This window comes from Pan paniscus, chromosome 7 (assembly GCF_029289425.2).
Source record: "Pan paniscus chromosome 7, NHGRI_mPanPan1-v2.0_pri, whole genome shotgun sequence".
Taxonomy (NCBI): domain Eukaryota; kingdom Metazoa; phylum Chordata; class Mammalia; order Primates; family Hominidae; genus Pan; species Pan paniscus.
In genome coordinates this window covers 87,705,647-87,724,605 of record NC_073256.2, presented here as the reverse complement: position 1 = coordinate 87,724,605, position 18,959 = coordinate 87,705,647, and the positions used below count along the sequence as shown (strand labels likewise).

Here is an 18,959-nt window from a genome sequence, read left to right as displayed (position 1 = left end):
TATCCCAAAGCTCTGTAAATACAAATTGTTGAAAAACAAATTCCAAACATATAGTGCTTTTTTCTAGATGCTCAGTGCCTGATGCCAAGAGTGTAAGGTATTAAGAAAATGGTACAGCTTAAAGAAAGCACCATTTCCTAGGAGAGATAAATGGCTGTCATAAGTACTGTGCCAAGCACTCACAGAGTTCTAAGATTTGGTGTGGGTCTGCTGGAATCCACTGTCAGCGCTAGGGATTTTTAATATCTCTATATTTTTCTTATTCAGAAAACCATACCATAAGCATATTAAATATACTTTCTGTCATTTTAACTTCATGAGTCAAAAAAGTGCTGCTATCTTCTGAATGATAATGGCATATTAAATTCCATTTTTAAGCCATGTAAATATCACTTTATCAGAAAGCTGTTTTCTTATTTCCTTTAGAAAATAGGCCCTTCCTTTGGAAAATGTCTTTGAATGGATGGACATTAGAAATCAGTCAAAGTCAAATCTAACCTATTACTGAAAAATCATTACAAATGGCCAATAAAGTGATATTTTTTCAACCATCAGAAAATCAAAACTAAAAAAGGTCAGTGATATCAAGTGTTGGCCAGTGTGTGGATAAATGGATGTACTTCCCCACTGTTGGTGAGAGGTGGTACTGTAAAACCTTTGATAAAGATCATGTGCTTATTTTTGGCCATGCAGTGTCCACCCTGCTCTTTTTACCATCTATATGTCCAAATGCCTTTGGGGAATGTTCCCCATTATCTGTGGGTAGAGCGGCAGCTCCTGGGAGGCTTTAAGGTATACTGGTTAAGGTTATGGACTTTGCTATCAGACCACTGTGAGTTTGATTTGCCATTTACTCTATCATCTTGGGAAAGTTACATAGCTTCCCGGAAACTCTCTTTTATCAGTTATCTTTTATCAGTTATCAGCTATGTATGTATAAAACCTTGTTGTACTGGTACAATGGGATAGCCACAAGAGGTCAGCTTTGGGTTGAAACTGAGAAAGAAACAAAATAAATGGATCCAGGTGTGGAGATCAGAAGAGAACTGACATTTCCTGAGCCCCTACTATGTGTAGGTGCTCTTAAGTGCTAAATATATGTGGTCTCACTGTGCCCCTCACAACTATTTCATGAGGTCATATGCCCATTTTATAGATGAAGAAACAGTCATTCCCAATATCATACAATATTTCAGAAGTAGAACCAAGATCTGTCTGAAACCAGAGTCAATGCTTTTAACCACTATTAACACCACTCCTCAGGGCCTCAGACACAGTGAAGGGAAGCCACGAGGGGCCCACATGAAAACATTGGATAACTAAGGGAATCAGGAGGCCTGGGCAGGGGAGAAAAGGCTGAAGGCCTCTTGGTCTTGATATCTGGATATTGGTCCAACCATCTGGTTCATCACAGGACCACAAACCCAGATACCAGATCGGCAGAGCCCATGGTCAACAGCTGAGAAATAATTTTCAAGTGCTGCTGAGGATAAAGAAAATTGGTATTGAAAAATCCTTCCAAAAATATAATGGGATTATCTTAAGTAGTCTGCTGTCTTTCTAAGAACAAATCAGAGGGATGTCAGTCAAAAAATGCAATCTAATATCAGAGGGAATGGGCAGCCACTAGGGAATACTATTAGTCTCCCAAGAGCTTTAGACATTGTTTACAAGAAAAGTACCTGAAATCAGACTTGCAATGATTTTCTATACTTGAAATAGATAAAATAATAAATATCCCCAAAATGAATTCATGCAATATTTGGGGTATCATGTCCAGAGTAGTTTTTCATTTGAGAATGAGGGGCAAAAATAGGGCTTCAATCATTATTGAACCAATATCACACATTCCCACAAAAAAGGAGCCATTTCTAATGCCCTCACCTTTCATACACCAAGAAAAATGCTAGATTCGTTCATTGGAAAAGCATATAAAAGATCCACAAGTCCTATAATATGCTGATTTTATTGGAATGCTTTTGATGTCTTCATCGTCACCTTGGTGCACCAGTTTTGCTGTTACCAGTTGCTGGTAAGGTGCAAATGATACAGCATGAACAATGACCTGAATAGCAATTTGGAAATATTTACCTTAGATGATTTGGCTACAATTACACAATTCCAAAGTGTGGGTACCTATAATCCATAAATAAAAGAAATGAATCTTTTGACAAAAAGAAAGTTTAATAGCTATAAAAAAAGACTCCTCCAACAAAACAAATTCATAAAATCGGTAGTAAACCTGCTGTCTTAGTTCAAGCTGCTATAACAAAATACTGCAGATTAGGTTGCTTAACAACAGTGATTTCTCACAGTTCTGAAGGATGTGAAGTCCAAGATCAAGATGCCAGTTGATTCAGTTCCTGGTGACAGCCCCTTTCTGGCTTGCGGACAGCCACCTTCTTACAGTGTTCTCACATGGCAGAGAGAGAGTGTGAGGGCCCTGGTGTCTCTTCCTTTTCTTATGAGGATACTAGCTCCACCTCATGACATCATCTAACCCTAATTTCCTCCCAAAGATCCCACTTTCAAATATTATCACACTGAGGGTTAGAGCTCCAACATATGAATTGGGGGTGGGGGGAGGGCGGGACACAAATGTTTAGTCCCGTAACACCAGACAACTATTAACTAAAGAAGTTTTATCCCTCAAAAAACTAACCTGATCAGCTTCTGATTTCAACCAACTCTGAATATTGGTTGCTGAACAAACATTTACAGTTCTTACTAGTGCTAGATTTTCTTTAGTTCCTGCTCCCTGGCCAAATTTATATTTACTCCTACTTAATTAAAACTGTCCAATTTTGCCTAATGATGATCACTTCTTCCTCCAGAGCTGTCATTTATCCCATCCAACTGCTTCCTCTAGCAAGAAAATTGAGAAGCATTCTCCTTTGACAAATGAACACCCCTTAATAAGCTATACTCACATACTCACATTTCTTTCTTTCTTTTTTTTTTTTTAAGATGGACAGGGTCTCACTCAATTGCCCAGGCTGCAGTGCAGTTGCACAATCATAACTCATGGTAACTTCAAACTTCCGGGCTCAAGCGATCCTCCCACTTCAGCCTCCCAAGTATCTAGAACTACAGACTCCTGCCACCATGCCTAGCTATATATATATATATACACACACACATATATACACACACACTATATATATATACACACACACATACACATATATACACTCACACTATATATAAACACATTATATATACATATACATACTATATATGTATATATACACACTATATATACACACATACTATATACACACACATACACTATATATACATACTATATATATATGTACATACTATATGTGAACTTATACACACACACAGACACACACATATATATATAGTAGAGACTGGGTCTTGCTATGTTGCCCAGCCTGGTCTTGAACTGTGTGCCTCAAGTGATCTTCCTGCCTCAGCCTCCCAAAGCTGGGATTACAAGCATCAGCCACCATACCTGGTCCTCCCATTTCCTTTATCTAAACAAATGTAACACAAAACATCTTTTAAAACAAATTACAGTCTATTTAACTAAACTTGGATTTATCAAAACATTACTATCAAGGTGGACCTGTTTCTTAATAAGGTTTCAAATGCATCCATGAAGAGTTCTCAACCTTGTCTTGACGAGGAAGTGCTCCTGACTGGCCCAGTCTCACCATCATCCACCAAGTGGTAGAAGAGGCTGCAGAGAGTGTGACAGGGCCCTGGAGTGGTGGGTGCAGAGTCAGCTCTGCCAGCTCTAAAGCCTCTCAGGGAATACTTGGCAATTGCAGCCTGGGTGTCACTAGCTTTTACATATTTTCAAAATTCCAAGAGAAAAGCCCACAGCACCTGTCCACAAGATAATACTTATAGAAGGACTAAAGAAACGTATATGTAGGGGTTGCCCAGAGGAGACTCAACCCCAATCTTTTCATTAATTTGCATGTTTTGTCAGTCTTTCTTATACATTAGCAGTCTTAGACTCTTTGAGGACACATCTGTTTTTCATGCAAAGCTTCAATTCACATGTACAAAGAGACTTTTGTGTACACAAATGAGATAAGGGCAACCAAATCTCCAGTATCCACATGTACACAGGTGTCAGTGTTTTAATGGAGAGTTACTGAAGAGCACACTTAAAATGTCACATTTTATAAAAGTTTCCCCCATCCAAAGACATAAAAACTTGGCTGCATTTATTTGTAAAACTGAAATTACTCTCAGAGAGATTTAGTTCACCTTCTAATGTCAACCAAAACAAATTTGGAATTTAAAGGATATGAAACTGCAGACATCCTTTTAAAAAATATCATATTAATGCTGAATGAATTATCAGAAATCAGGACATTCTCATAAGTTGTATGTAAGTTGTCTCCAAATTCAGTTTGGTATCACATTCTCTAGAATGTGGGCTCGTGTTAGAATGAGATTTTAGTGCTAATATTAGCAATTCCCCTTTCTGATCAAAAGGGAAAAGCTGTCAGAAGTCCCATCACAGGGTATACTCAGTCCCCCACATTCAATGTTTGCTACAAATCAGGAAGTAGAGAGAGGACTTGGTTCTCTCAACCCCTCACTCATGCTACAATCATATCATCCTTGTCACAACTCATTTGGTAAAACTCTTCATAGAGGCAGTGAGTTCACAATTGCCTATAAAACAAAATCCCTGTGCGATAAACTCTGCCATGCCCTTCATATGTCAGTGCGGCTGCCCATATATCATTAACACAATCAAATCCATCCCCACACCTTAAGTCGCTGCTTGGGTTTCCCTGCTAATGCATTCCTGCAGTGCCTGCCTTTAATGTTCTGACTGTGTTCAGAATAAAAACGACTGGGTGTCCCCACTCTGTATATTCTGAAACTGAAAAGAATCAATTAAACTAGCCATATTTCCATCAGGGGGGCTGCTGCTGCTCCCCAAACAGCTTAAGCTGTCTTCTCATAGTTTATGATGTCAGCAGGATCTCTCGATTGAAATACAGCCTTAAATCTCACCCACCCCCTTGCTGGCCCTCTGTCTGCAGTATATATTATTCTTGTAGTTTTTAGAGACAGCTGTGTGAATTAATGAACTGATGTGAGAATCAGAGTTGGCCTGGAGCCCCACTTAAAAGTCATGTCGATGACCTCATAAAAACAGCAAAGAATGCTTACAGCTTGCTTGTAAAAATAAATCCATTTCTTAATAACTCAGAATGCCCACATAATTCAGCACATATTTTAACCCCAAATGATTATTTCATAAGAATGAAAATTTCCCATGAAAAAGACATTTAGCTAACCCAGGCAACTATAAACTTTAATTGATATTTCACAGTATGTACTAGTTTGCTCTCTAGGGAGTGTAGAATATCATTCTTGCACCTGCACTTTAACTCCAGAGTTATAGTATTTCAACCATTAAACATTTTTCATTAAAGCACTTCATATAGAATTAGTCTAATCTGATTTTAACAAAAGTATTCTATATTTAGTTTTTCACACTGTATTAGTGCAAACTGTTAGAAATAGAAAGGCAGTGCTTTTGTTCACTGGAAAAAGCAAAATGGTGGTCTATATCCACTCACTTCAAAGATGGTCCTTAGTGTGTCTACCATCCTTTGAAACAAACACAGCATTTATCAACTAAGTCACTCCTGGGCAAATCATAGGCTCTGAAGAAGCTGAGACACATGGTGAGCTCAGCTGGTTTGCAAATTTGCTCCTTTTCCCATAAAATCCTGCAAAGCAGGGAAGGATGCAGAACATTTTGGAGAGGCTGGAACTGAGAAAATGTGCAAAAATTTGCATCTTACGGTTTGAGTTTTATAGCTGTTATCTCGCTGGCAATCTTAGGTGAACAGCTGCAGGATTTTAGGATGTGTGACTTTAACTAAAAGGAAAGGGCCTTTCTAAATGTTTCAAGTTAGAATTGGAGAGAAGAAAGCAGCTTAGGGGCTCACTTGGAATCTGAGGTTAGGTAATATTTAAAGAAAACCACCCTACTCCAAATAACCTTTTTCTCCCTGAAGCACTAAACTCTATTCTTTCTCAGTTAGAACATGAACTTCTTAGGATTGAGAACACCTGAAGTAAATGAAAGTTGCTTTTCTTGAACAATAGTTGTAAGTTTTCTGAAATGGACAAGTCCATGAATGCTTTCTGGCTTGGTTTCCTTGGGTTTAGCCTTTATTTAAGAAAGCATATTAATATATTTTTATTGATGCTTCAACTTGACATGCAATGAGATCTAATGTGATATTTGACAGAATTAATCATACTTAATTCCGTTAAGCAGATATTGCTGAGCTTGACTTTAGCAAGAAAATGACCCAGTGTGCCAAATAAAGATGATCCATCAGATACTTATTCATATTAAAAAAGGAAAGTTCAAGGAATAAAAAAGATTTCCATTAGGCTTATTAAAATATTGGATCTTCTGACACAGTTCTAATAAAATGTATAGTGGTTGACTTCAAACAACATAAATCCCCCATTGCAGTCTCCTTGGGCTTGGTAGGTGCATACAGTGTTTTTTTGTTTGTTTCTTTGTTGTTTTTTTAAGTTAAAGCATACAAATGTCCCAATATTTGGCTTTTTGACCTACAAACATGGCTCTCTCATATGGCTCAATCTAGCAGTTCCAAGGGCTCTCTGAGTGATACGTGAAGTGGGAACCAAGCAGGAAAGGAAGTCACTGGAGTAAAGCGGGGCAGGGCATAGAGAAAGCTGCAAAGATGGACCCCACAAAGGGAGGCGTAAGTTAGTAGAGTCAGGGAGCAAAAAGCCGCCAGAGTGGGAGACCTTTTGCCCACACACTAGGGAATCAATCTTATCTTAATGTGGAAGAAATAGTTTGCCATGTTATTCTCAAGAGAACATCTAGATATTATTGTTGTAAAGCCTTGGAACCCAGTGTAGGGCCTGGAAAATCTCTTCCTGTCTGATCCTTTTCTGACAGGTAAGTCAAGGGTGGCCTCGCATTCCTTGGCAGGGTGTGGCTGTGAAGGCCCCTTGCACAGAGGAACCACTCTGGTACCATTAGTGGCTGTGGCAGTGGGAACAAAAGCAAATCCAAGCTGCTGGGCCAAGCCAAGTGGCTGATTGGGCAAATGAGAGGCAGTGGGGATGAGCCCTGGAATGCAATGCCCCTGCCTGGGTGGCCTCCGTACACATTTCTAACAAGCCAGTGTGAGGGGCTGAGGAAGTGCTTCTTGTTTTCCTGGAATTAACTCCTACAGCCCGCTGATGAGGACAAAAGGAGAGTGGCACCTCCATTCTAGGTTTAAAGATTTCCAAAGCACCGTTTCAGGAAAATGGGGACAAGCACTACCCCTTCACCAGCCTCCTCTCTCCCCACACACATCAGTACAAGAGGAGGAAGGATGATAAAGAAGGGGGTCTTATAAGGAACACAGAGTGTGTGGAGCATCAGCTATGTTTTCTCAAATCGATGTGGCCAGCTGATCCCTCACCCTACAAGACTGAAGCATGCCTGTCCGGAAATTGTCTCTTGTATGAAAGAAACTGGGTCACAAAACCAGCAGAGTCCCCACTGGGGCATGCAGAAAGGGGTCAGAAAGAGATAGTAGGGAAGTGCAGGGGACAAACATCTTGCCAGGAGCAGGCCAAGAAAAAGAAACATTCATGATCTGTTTCCTTCTTTCTCTTTTTCCCCAACACAAATCCATAGCTGAGTCAGTTGAGCGAGGTGCTTCAGCAAGCAGTCTCAACTGGCTGGGAGTCTGAACACGAAACACTTTTAGTTTTCCAATACGTACTCTCACCGCTTCTGTCAAATGCTCCTCTCTAGCTGGCTTTCAGTTTTCCTTAATAATACATGTCTGAGTCCATCTCTTTAAGTCACTTCAATTTATCAAAACTATTTTGTATTAGCTCTTAAAGTATACTTTAGTGCTGTTTTGTTTCTAAACTTGAATCTCGTATTCATTTTAGGCTTTCTTAATTCACAAATCAGCACAGGCCAGAGGGGCCCAGGGTGGAGGCAAGATGGGATGCCTTCTTCCTTGTGCCTACTCCTTTGAGGTTGGGCAGGAGGAGGAAAGAGGAGACCAGATAATGTCAGCCTCCTTGGAGACTGTGACAAAGTTGTCCTGGTTTTCTGTCCTTTTTCACAGCTTCCCCATGCAGCCATGAGTGGCTTACAGTACCCTCTCTCTGTCAAGTGTCCAAATATCAGCTAGCCCAGAGCCAAGGGGTGGGGCGGGTACAATGTTGGTTCTCCAGCATCACTGATGATCCAAGACTAGTTCTAATACCCAAGGTCTTAGAACCATGGTGTTAGTAGTCCTCAAACCCACTCTGGATAGACTGACTTGGTTCTGAGTCCTCAGCCTTCACTAAAACTCCACTAACGTTGGCTTGAGGCAAATGGAATGGTGAGTGAATTTGTTGCATTCAGCATGGGTGATCAATGTGTCAAGTATCTTCTGTAAATGCACTGGAGTGTCCATAAACCAGAGGATGGCACATAAGATTCACCTATTCAGGGAAAAATATTTCAGGGAGTGAAATACTGCTGTACTATACTGAATTGTTTCAAGGAGGGGTTCTTAAGAAGAACCCTCTGACATTGCTGCCCCTTTGTGTTGTTTCCCTATTGTAATACAGGAAACCATAGAGTCAGGAAGGAAGGAGAGACAAGGAGAGAAAGAGGGTGAAGATAGCAATTGGAGCATGAAAAATTGAAAAATAATACAGTGATTTTGACAGGGAATGTAAATGTATTATTGATACATTTCCTCTTTTACAACTAAGACCAGGAAAAGTGAGGAAAAATTATGGGAAAAGCACATACATGAGTTGAGTTGGCCTGTGGTTCCAGCAATCTCTGCCCATCCATACGACAGATTTCAATGTGTGTTTGAACTCAATATCTAAGAATATATCTATAAAAGAGAATTAGCGGGAAGCCCAGGGAGTGGAAAGCATTGCGCTTGTTTTGCAGCGAGGAGACAATTGTTCCATCCTTGGGTCTGACCTCCTACTCCACAATTACACTGTATGCTACTTTGAATCATGTATATCACTTCTTTGTAATAACAGTGAATTAGATAGCTATTGCCACAATAATGCTGCATAGCAATCAGCTTCAACAATCCCAGCAGCAAAGATGTGCAGGTAGACGGCGATTGGCTGGGCTCAGCTTGGGGCTTGGCTCTGCTCCTTGTGAATATCAACCTCCACTGGAGATCATCCTCCAGTTCAGGCCAGTGTTCTCATGCAGATGGCAGAGGTGCAAGAGGGCAAGACCAATAAAAGCACTTTCCAGGCCTCGGCTCATGAAATTCCCGCTAACTTTCCAATAACCAAAGCCACCCACAGGGATGAACCCAACTGTAAGGTGTGGGCGAAATACTCTACCTTTTTATTGGAAGGACTACAAAATTAGAGGGGAAGTGCATGAATGCAAACATGAGTGAAGAACTGGGGGTGTTAACGCAATCTGGAAAACATGGTAGCTGACATGGTAGGTGAGGTTAAATAGGAAATTAAAATGTATCCCCTAATCCTACCATCCATAGATGACCACTCTTAATATTTCAAGTGTATTATTCCAGTATTTTTTCCTAGGGATATAAAAATTTTTTTTTCAAACTTGAAATCATACTAAAAATACAATTATGGGGTTTTAAAAAACTCATCAAATTATATTCAAAGACTTTTTCTGTCATTGAATATTTGTAGACAATTGGCTTCTGTTGTCTATAAGTTAGTTAGTCCAGCATGAAGATATTTTATTTAAATATTCTGCTATTGTTGGACATTTAGTTTGTGGACACTATTTTCTGAACAAGTAGTGGGGATACCCTCTGATAATTAGAAGACATTTTTCTGAGCCATGGAGCATTTAGGAGTGTGCTGAAAGGGCAGATTGTGCAGTAGGTTCAAAATCCAAGCCCGAAAAAAAAATTGTAATACACTTGTGGTAATGAACTCTCAGGAATCTGTTTCTTCTTCCTAAAAGGCATATCAGCCATCTCTTAGATTTTTCATAAGCTTTTTAATTTCTTTCATAGCGATGGGGTCTCATTATGTTGCCCAGGCGGGTCTCAAATTCCTGGGCTCAAGCGATTCTCCTGCCTGGCCACCCAAAGTGCTGGGATTACAGGTGTGAGCCACTGAGCCTAGCCAGGAAGCTATATTTTTGACACAGGGAAACAACAAAAATTGTGATATTGCATACAAGATAACATATGATAACACACAATGCCAAAATATGTTAATCTAACTTTATAGTGCTTTGCTTTGTATGTATTGCCTTCCTAAGCAATAGAAAAGCACTAATAGTCAGAATTTTAATGTCTCAGTGATGTTTCAAAGGTTTTCTAATGACCGTGCCAGTTAATCAGGGGAAATGCAATGACTAGTTGGTCAATTATTTAGAAGTTGAGAGACTTCTTTTTTTAATTACAAAAATAGCTATGGCCCTACTAACACAAAATCCCTCCCTCTATTGATTAGTAGAGTCATGTCTTTCAAAATTTAAATATGTCCTGGGAGGAGAATGTGTTAAGTCAATTATCAGTCATTTACAACTTACTATGATTATTAGGTCATTTCAAAATACAGCCAATACTGAAAAGGGGGAAACTGCATAAAATCATAAAGCCCAAAGGGCTCACTAAGTGTAGAGAGTAGGGCTTGAAACTAATTACTGACAAATTAGTTTTCATTCATATTGGATAATGAGTGAGAACATGGGAGCGAGTTCCTATACCTGCCGTTTCATGGGTCCTTGCTTTTATACTGTTATGGCTTGTGTGCATGCAGTTACTCATTCTAGTCACTAGATGGTGCTTTTGTGCATAATAGCTCGGCTTTGCAAACTTTGCTCCTTGATTTATTGGAAATGTAAGATGTACCCCCACCTTCTCAACTAATTACCTTTTTTGTTGTTGTTTACAAAAATTATAACTTTAGTTATGGAATATAAAATACTTTGTATAAAATATGTCGAAGCAATCGAAAAAAATTTCAAATATTAATCTAACCATGAAATTTGCCTCAGCCTTCTCTATAATATAGTATGAAAACGCATTCAGAAAAAAAGGAGTCATTTGACTTCAACTCTCACTCTTCTGAATCAACAGATCATCTGCTTAAAACAGCGTAACATGTATGAAAGCACAGCTTAGTAAGGGTCTCGGCTGCAATTAAATACTATATTAAAAGTTTAGTTCTTTATAAGAAAGACTCATGGGTTCCAATGTCACAGTGAAACTTCTTTTTTTTTTTTTTTTTTTTGAAATGGAGTCTCACTTTTGTTGCCCAGGCTGGAGTGCAATGGCACGATCTTGGCTCACCGCAACCTCTGCCTCCCAGGTTCAAGTGATTCTCCTGCCTCAGGCTCCAGAGTAACTGGGATTACAGGCATGCACCACTACGCCGGCTAATTTTGCATTTTTAGTAGAGAAAGGGTTTCTCCATGTAGGTCAGGCTGTTCTCGAACTCCCGACCTCTGGTGATCCGCCTGCCTCGGCCTCCTAAAGTGCTGGGATTACAGGCGTGAGCCACTGTGCCCGGCCTCACAATGCAATTTCTTTACTGAAAATATGACTAATTTATTCTTCCTTTTTGCATCCCAGTTTTGGGGTACAATTATTTTTAAAAATGTTGGGCTCATGGTAAACTTTTTTTTTTTTTTTTTTTTTTTTTGAGATGGAATCTCGCTCTGTCACCCAGGCTGGAGTGCAGTGGTGTGATCTTGGCTCACTGCAACCTTTGCCTCCTGGATTCAAGCCTTTCTCCCTTCTCAGCCTCCTGAGTAGCTGGGATTACAGGCTTGCACCACCATGCTGGCTAACTTTTCTATTTTTAGTAGAGATAGGGTTTCACCATATTGGCCAGGCTGGTTTCGAACTCCCGACCTCAAGTGATCCACCTACCTCGGCCTTCCAAAGTGCTGCGATTATAGGAGTGAGCCACTGTGCCCGGCCAACATCTCTAACTGAGCATTTTGCTCCTCTCATAAGTTCTACCCACCCTCCCCCTTTTCTTTACTTTTTTTTTTTTTAATATGGAATGCTTCATGACTGACTCTCCCCCTTTTCAAGAATACCAACAGACAAAGTTTTGATTGGGAACTCTTTGAAACTGTTAGGCAGTCCAACAATGAAAGCACAGTCATTTCTTTGCAGTGCTGATATTCAACTGTAACATGTTGTAATCAGCATTCATGTAGCTTTCCTCACATGGAAGGTAATAGCTTTCCAAGGATGCTGTATGTCCACAAACAAATAATTGTTTCTGTATGACTATAAAGCAAGTTGTGCTATCCTTTCAGTACTGAGGATTTGTGTGTCTTATTAGCTATCTGATGTCTTGTCTCCTGTATGTGACTGGAAACTCCTAGTTGGCAGAGTGTGCCATTTCCTATGTAACTATATGTTGATTCAATAAATATATGCCTGGCCACTATTGGCCAAATGAATAGAAATAAATGCTTACTGCTGCTCTTAGCATATTCATCAATAGACAGTATGTCATATATCATTGCCTCACCCAGAAAAAGAAGAAAATGTTGCTCATTCCTTACCTCCTCATGGTGGTTCTAATGTTCTTCCAGGCTTTCATTAGCCATGAGGATTCATCCTATGGATTGGAAGCTATACTAGATGACTAGAAACATATTTCTTCCAATTTTAGAATTCCATGATCCTATGAAAATCAAGTTTTAAGAAATTATGATGTTGGGAGCTCCATTGGTATTCTTGAATGAATGAAGTCAATTGATAGTATTTCCAAGTATTTTGCATTATATATGAAGGTGTCACTGAACAGTGCCAAAAATATCCATTAATCCAATCAATTAGGTCAAATAAAGAATAAATTCAGTAGGATACAAATGGAAAAGGAGGAAAGAGAAATCAGTTAAGAATTTTACATCAGTGTAGTTCTATGGAGTATTTAATGTAATTAGCACACGGTAGAATAGAATATGTTTAATTTCCAACATGATATATTAGTGTAGTATAGACCTAACAACTTTTATGGTCTAAGCGCAGATTCTATTATTTAAAAACATATCCCTGTCTACATTACTTGGTAATTTGCTTTTCTTTCTGATATTCATTATACTTGCCAAAACCAAAATTGCTATAATTGCAAGAAGAATAATATTACTACTGCTTTTGATAATTTTCTATAATAACAAGAAGTTAAATAGCTGTAGTTATTTACGTACAAGAAAGTACACATTCTTATATTTCTTCCATGTAAGTGAGAATATTCAGTCAAGGCAGAATTATACAATTTGCATTTTTAAAAAATTGAAGCAGTTCATTTGAAATTCCTCAAACTCATATCATGCCTTCCTTTCTGCACTTCTGAGTTTCTCCTTGCCTCTCTTGACTTTCACTGCTCGGGGAGGCTCCACCTTCCCATAGTAGACTCTCTTCCTTCCTGTTTTCTTCTGCCCTAACCTTATCAGTTATTCCCTCTCTCAGCTGTATCTTTGACCTCTCCTCTTTAGTTTTCCTATTTCAGATAAGCAATATCAGGTTTCCCTACTCTTAAAAATAACAATCACCTTCGTTAAACCTATATCCTCCTCTACGTACTAGTCCATCTATTTCTTCCACTTTCCAGCCAATCTTCTGGACATAGATGACACTTGTCACCTCTTCTTCATATTTCATTCATTCTCTGAATCCACTGCAACCTGATGTCCACCTATACTACTCACCTGAAATCATCCCTGTCAAGGTCAGTGGTGACCTGCTAAGTCACAAACTGATTCAACTCTTTTTTGTTCTTATCTTAACCTGGTTGACAATGCATCCGAAACTCTCCTATCGCCTGGTTTCACAGTTAGCAGACTCAGCTAATACATGAATCTGGCCACTGTACACACATGCATGCACACCACACATACACACAATTTTACTTATAAGAAGATAAATTATTTTTCGAGTATAAAACAATACAAAGTATAATTGAACAAACACACGCACAACTCAGAATACCTGTTACTATTGTATCATATTTGCTATTAATCTCTTTGCCCTAAGTATATATTTAGAAAAATTACATAAGCAATATAATCCTATATTTCCCTTAAAGACCTACAAAAATATTGCATTTCAGAAAAAGCTGAAGCCACTTTTATTCACCACTTTATTCAGTTCTATTTCCCTCTCTGCCCCCTCTCCTCACACAAACATTATGTGAGACTGGTGTATAACCTTCCACTTCACTTTAAATTTTTACTTACACACATAGGTAGTCACACGTTATTTAGGTCTGTGTGCATTTTCTAAATCTATATAAATTTAGATAATTTAAATAATTCCATAATTGAAATTTCACGTTTCTTGCTTTTTTCATTTAACATTATTAAGTCAATCTACATTGATATATATAAAGATCAAATTCATGCCATTTAATTGTGGTAATACATTCATTCTGTGGCACTGCTGCATTTTATATATGCAGTCCTTTAATAGTGAGTGTTTAGACTGTTTCTAGTACTTCTATAGCAAAAAAGGCTGAAACAAATCTCTTTGTGTCTTACATGCACATGTGGAAGTTTTTCTCAGGTGTACATACTGGACTGGGCCTGGCATTGCTGGCCTTCTCCCCCACCTACAGATTTGCCTCAATTAGGTGTTTTGGGTTCCATTGCCAAAGTTGTGTTTCTATCATAAAACCCTAACCATGTGACTTTCCTTCTTAAAATCTTCAACTGACTCCTCATTCACTTTTAAATAATTGGCACAGTCCTTGGAGTGTTTTATAAGGTCTTTTTTTCATCGGGCTTCTGCATACCTGCCTAGGTTCCTTTCTCACTCCCTTAACCTACACTGTAGTCTGATTGAGCTACTCTCAGTATTTCTGCATTTTCTGAGTACAACACCTTGGTTTCTTTTTCCCTGCGTGTGCACGTGGGTGCTCTAGGTTTTGAATACTCATCCCCCACAATCTTTGCCTGCTAGCTTCTTCTCATGCTTCAAAATTCAGCTCAGATGCCAACCCCTTTGGGGATCCTACTTTTTCTCCTTCTAGGATAATTTAGATATTCAAAACAAACAAAACAGGCGTCTTCTAATAATTGCCTGCCAAGATTAACTAGTCAATATTGTCTTCCCCTATGTCCATACTGGAGGATAAAGAACCTACAAGATGCTCTGTCCATAACAGGTAGCAGATCAGGCATAAATGCCCTGGAATAAATCCATGGTCAGTTTCCTTTTTTTCACTGAGAACACTGGAATTAGAAGCAAAATGCATACAACTGCTATTTGAGGCCAAATTAAAGTGGGATAGATGCACTCCACTATTTTAAGAGAACATTGTTTTACCTTCTTACCTGTTATGTGACTGCATCCTGCCCTATCCTTCCTCTCTTCTCTCACATATGCGATGATGACTTCTAATGACACAACTCAAAAATTCCTTTCCTCAGTGGGGCTGCTTTACTATTGAAACAGGTGCACCTTGCTTCACCCAATCTCCATGAACAAAGGACACAAAAGACTCATTTGGGCTAAAATGATTTCACAGATTCTGGACTTTGCTGCATCTTATTTATGAAAGAGTTTCCTCCTGCAGATGTGAACTGTGTAAATAGTCAGAACTGACCGATTCCTCCACAGATAAGTGCATTTCATGCATAATCAAGAAAAATTATCACTTGAAATATGGGAATAGGAGTGCAGTCTTGATCTACTGTGAGGATAGCCAAGCATCAAGCTCCATAAAGATTGCATTTCTGAAGCCTGCAGTGAGAGGTTCTGACTATGGGGAAAAATGAAGGAAGAAGGAAAGTTTGCTTACTAATCACATTGAGAGAAGTTTCCATGGTAAATAAGTAAAAAGCTTCCCTTTTTCTTACATACTATTCAATGACTTTCAACAAGAAACTTTAATGAGTGCCTAGTATGTGGCTGGCACTGTTCTAGGCACAGCTATTATAGAAATAAGGGAGTGAGGGTGGGGTGGAGGCAAGAAAATCACAGTCCAGGGGAGGATACGTAGACTTAAACAAATAATTAAACCAAGTGTGATAGATGCTGGAATGATGGCAGGGCATAAAATTTGAAAGCATAAAGAAAAGTTTCCATTACTGGACATAAATGCAAAGGAAAATAAGTTGTCCTACCAAAAACGCACATGCACCCCTATGTTCATTGCAGCAGTATTCACATTAGCAAAGGCAAGGAATCAATGCAGGTGCCCATCAACTCTGGATTGGATAAAGATGTGATACATACCCAGCATGGAATACTATGCAGCCATTAAAAAGAACAAAATCATGTCCTTTGTAGCAAAATGGTTCCAGCTAGAAGCCATGATCCTAAGTGAACCAACACAAGAATAGAAAACCAAATACCACGTGTCCTCAGTTATCATTAGGAACTAAGCATAAAGTACATGTGGACATAAGGATGAGAATAGATGCTGGGGAATACAAGAGTAGGGAGGGAAGAAGTGGGCAAGGGCTGAAAAACTACCTACTGGGTACTATGCTCAGTACCTGGGAGATGGATTCATTTGTACTCCAAACCTCAGCATCACACAATATTCCTTTAAACCTGCACATGTACCTCCTGAAGCTATAATAAAAGTTGAAAAAAAACCCAAAATTGAGATGAAGTTAAAAAATAAAAGAAATGAAAAGAAAACATTCCTGAGACTTGAGTGACTGGAGAACAAGCCAGGAAAGGGAGGAAAGCAGGGCACTTAATATACAAGGTGGTTTGTAAGGCATAATAAGTTGCTCAATAAACCAGATTTGTCATCAGTAGCAGACTTCTATATGAGAGACATAGGTACCTGGAGAGGGGATTGGAAATAATGCCCACCACTGTCCACCAGTCTCTCAAGGGGTATATCTTCCTAGCCAAGGAGCACACCACTGTGCAAGATGCTATACTATGACAGCTGCCACCATGGCACATTCTGAGGCTAGAGAGCAAAGCAGAATCCTCATGTGAAAATAGAATTTCCTCTGGGGCTGGCCAGCCTGTGAACTTCAGCCTTCAATTTCTTTGTGATTCCCTAAACCTGGCCAGCAGCTTTCACATGTCACCTTGGGTATAACCTTCCAAAGGTACAACTACACACAAGCACTGACTGACCCTGGGACTTGTGAAAGTATATTTTGCTCCTGGGCAGAGAGGAACAGCTCCTAAGCACGTGGAAATTTTCCCCAGTTTCACTCCTGCTTTCCTTCAGCATCAGCTCCCATTCTCTGCCACGCACTCTGCAGCCGGCCCGGATTCTCACGGTACCTCGGGATTTACCCTGCTTTCCTACGACGCCTTAACTTGCACATTTTATTCCATATGCCTGTAATACCCTTTCTTTCATTTTTGCAACTGGGGAAAATCAACACATCTTTCAAAGTTCAGATAACTTATCTGAGTCTTCTTTAATCAGAATGAGTCACTTCCTCCTCTGTGCATTTATAACTCCTAATATATCACTTTGCTACACTGTTTTATAATACTAGCTTCACACATTGAATCCCAAACATTGCCAAAAGCTCCCTCTCCACCTGATGCTGCTTCTATTCTTTATTCTTGCAAATAGCACCTCCACCTGTCTGAGGCAGACATTGAACATCACCCTCTACCTGATTTTTAAGGGGTTATCAAACCTAATTAATTTTACCTTCTAAATATCTCTTACATTTGTATCTCTCTTTTTGCTTCATCACTACCCTAGGTTATTATTTCTTCCTTCTACTGTTGCTTTTGTTTTTTAACTAAGCTATCCACCTCCGGACTCCAATTCCTCCTGCCTTTGGGGAGGCACTATAGCAAGGGTAATTGCACGGACTCTCCTGCCTGATTACCTTGATTTGGATCTCAGTGTTGCTACTTAGTGTGCATGTAGCTTAGTAAAAGAAGACATGCTAGTATTCGCCTCTTAGTTTGCTGTGAAAATGAAAAGCAGTAACATATGTAATATGCCTGGAATAATACCAGGCACAGAATAAGGACTTTTTAAAGGTCAGTAATTTTCATTATTCTTCCAGCACCTGTGCTACCTTGAGAATGATTTTCAAGTCTACTTTTTTGCAAATCTGATAGCATCCCTCCCCTGGAAAAATGCTTCTGAGACTTCCTGTGGTCTTTGGAATTTAGTGAGGTTTGTATGACCCTCCACGATCTGCCCTGGACTCCCCCAACCCCGGCCAGCCTTCTCTCTCCTACTTTCACAACACCCTGTGCTACAGATGAGGAGCCACCAGCTCTTCCCTTGCTGCCTACGCTTCAGCCTCTTTTTCTGGTGAGTTATCCCCCTAGACTGATTCTAGTTTATTCTTCAAAATCTGTTCCTAAGTCCAATTCACTATCTGAGGAGCCCAGGAAAACAAACAAACAAGCAAAAATAGATTTCAAACATGCTAACAAATATATTTGAATTTAAAATTGTATATAACATTATTTGTAGGTTATAAGACAGGATGGTTATTGGGGCTTTTTTTTTTTCCCATTGTTGGCATCATCCTGTAAAAGTTTCCTCTGAACTGACCACCAAATAGCTCTATGACCTATGCTTTCTTTCGGTTTTGAATATTTAGAATAATATCTTTGTTGAATGATATTTCAACAAATTTTTATTTTGTGAAATAAGATTATTTCACTTCAAGATTATTCAAAATTCATAAAAATTGTACAAATTCAACCAATTTGGATTAAGTAGGGATTAAAGAAATTTGGGGTTGTGATCGTTTTAATGATTAACATTAATTCAACATATTAACATCCCTTCTCTCCTGCTCCTGAGAACACACAAAAATGAGAGAGGTTAAAAAACAAAAAACAAAACAAAACCTCTGTCCTTAAATCGCCAAGGCTGATAAGGAGATGGGCACATTAAGCCACAGCCTGAAGGGAATGATGAATGTTTCAATAGTACACAGCCTGATATGGGAACAGACAGCGGGAAGGCATTAACTCTGCATACAGGTGAAGGTGAAACCCAGGTAGATCAGG

At 39.2% G+C, this 18,959-nt stretch overlaps 1 long non-coding RNA gene across 4 annotated transcripts in view; it reads right to left on the bottom strand.

Annotated features, from left to right (window-relative positions):
- Nucleotides 1–18,959, bottom strand: part of LOC134730981 (uncharacterized) — a 216,040-nt gene that overhangs the window by 68,610 nt on the left and 128,471 nt on the right. For 2 of the 4 annotated variants that reach the window (XR_010112950.1, XR_010112952.1), the window contains exon 6: nt 12,551–12,672. The exons of the other annotated variants lie outside the window; for them this stretch is intronic. This is a non-coding gene — a long non-coding RNA (uncharacterized LOC134730981). The remainder of the gene's footprint in view (nt 1–12,550; nt 12,673–18,959) is intronic. 4 annotated transcript variants of the gene reach the window in all.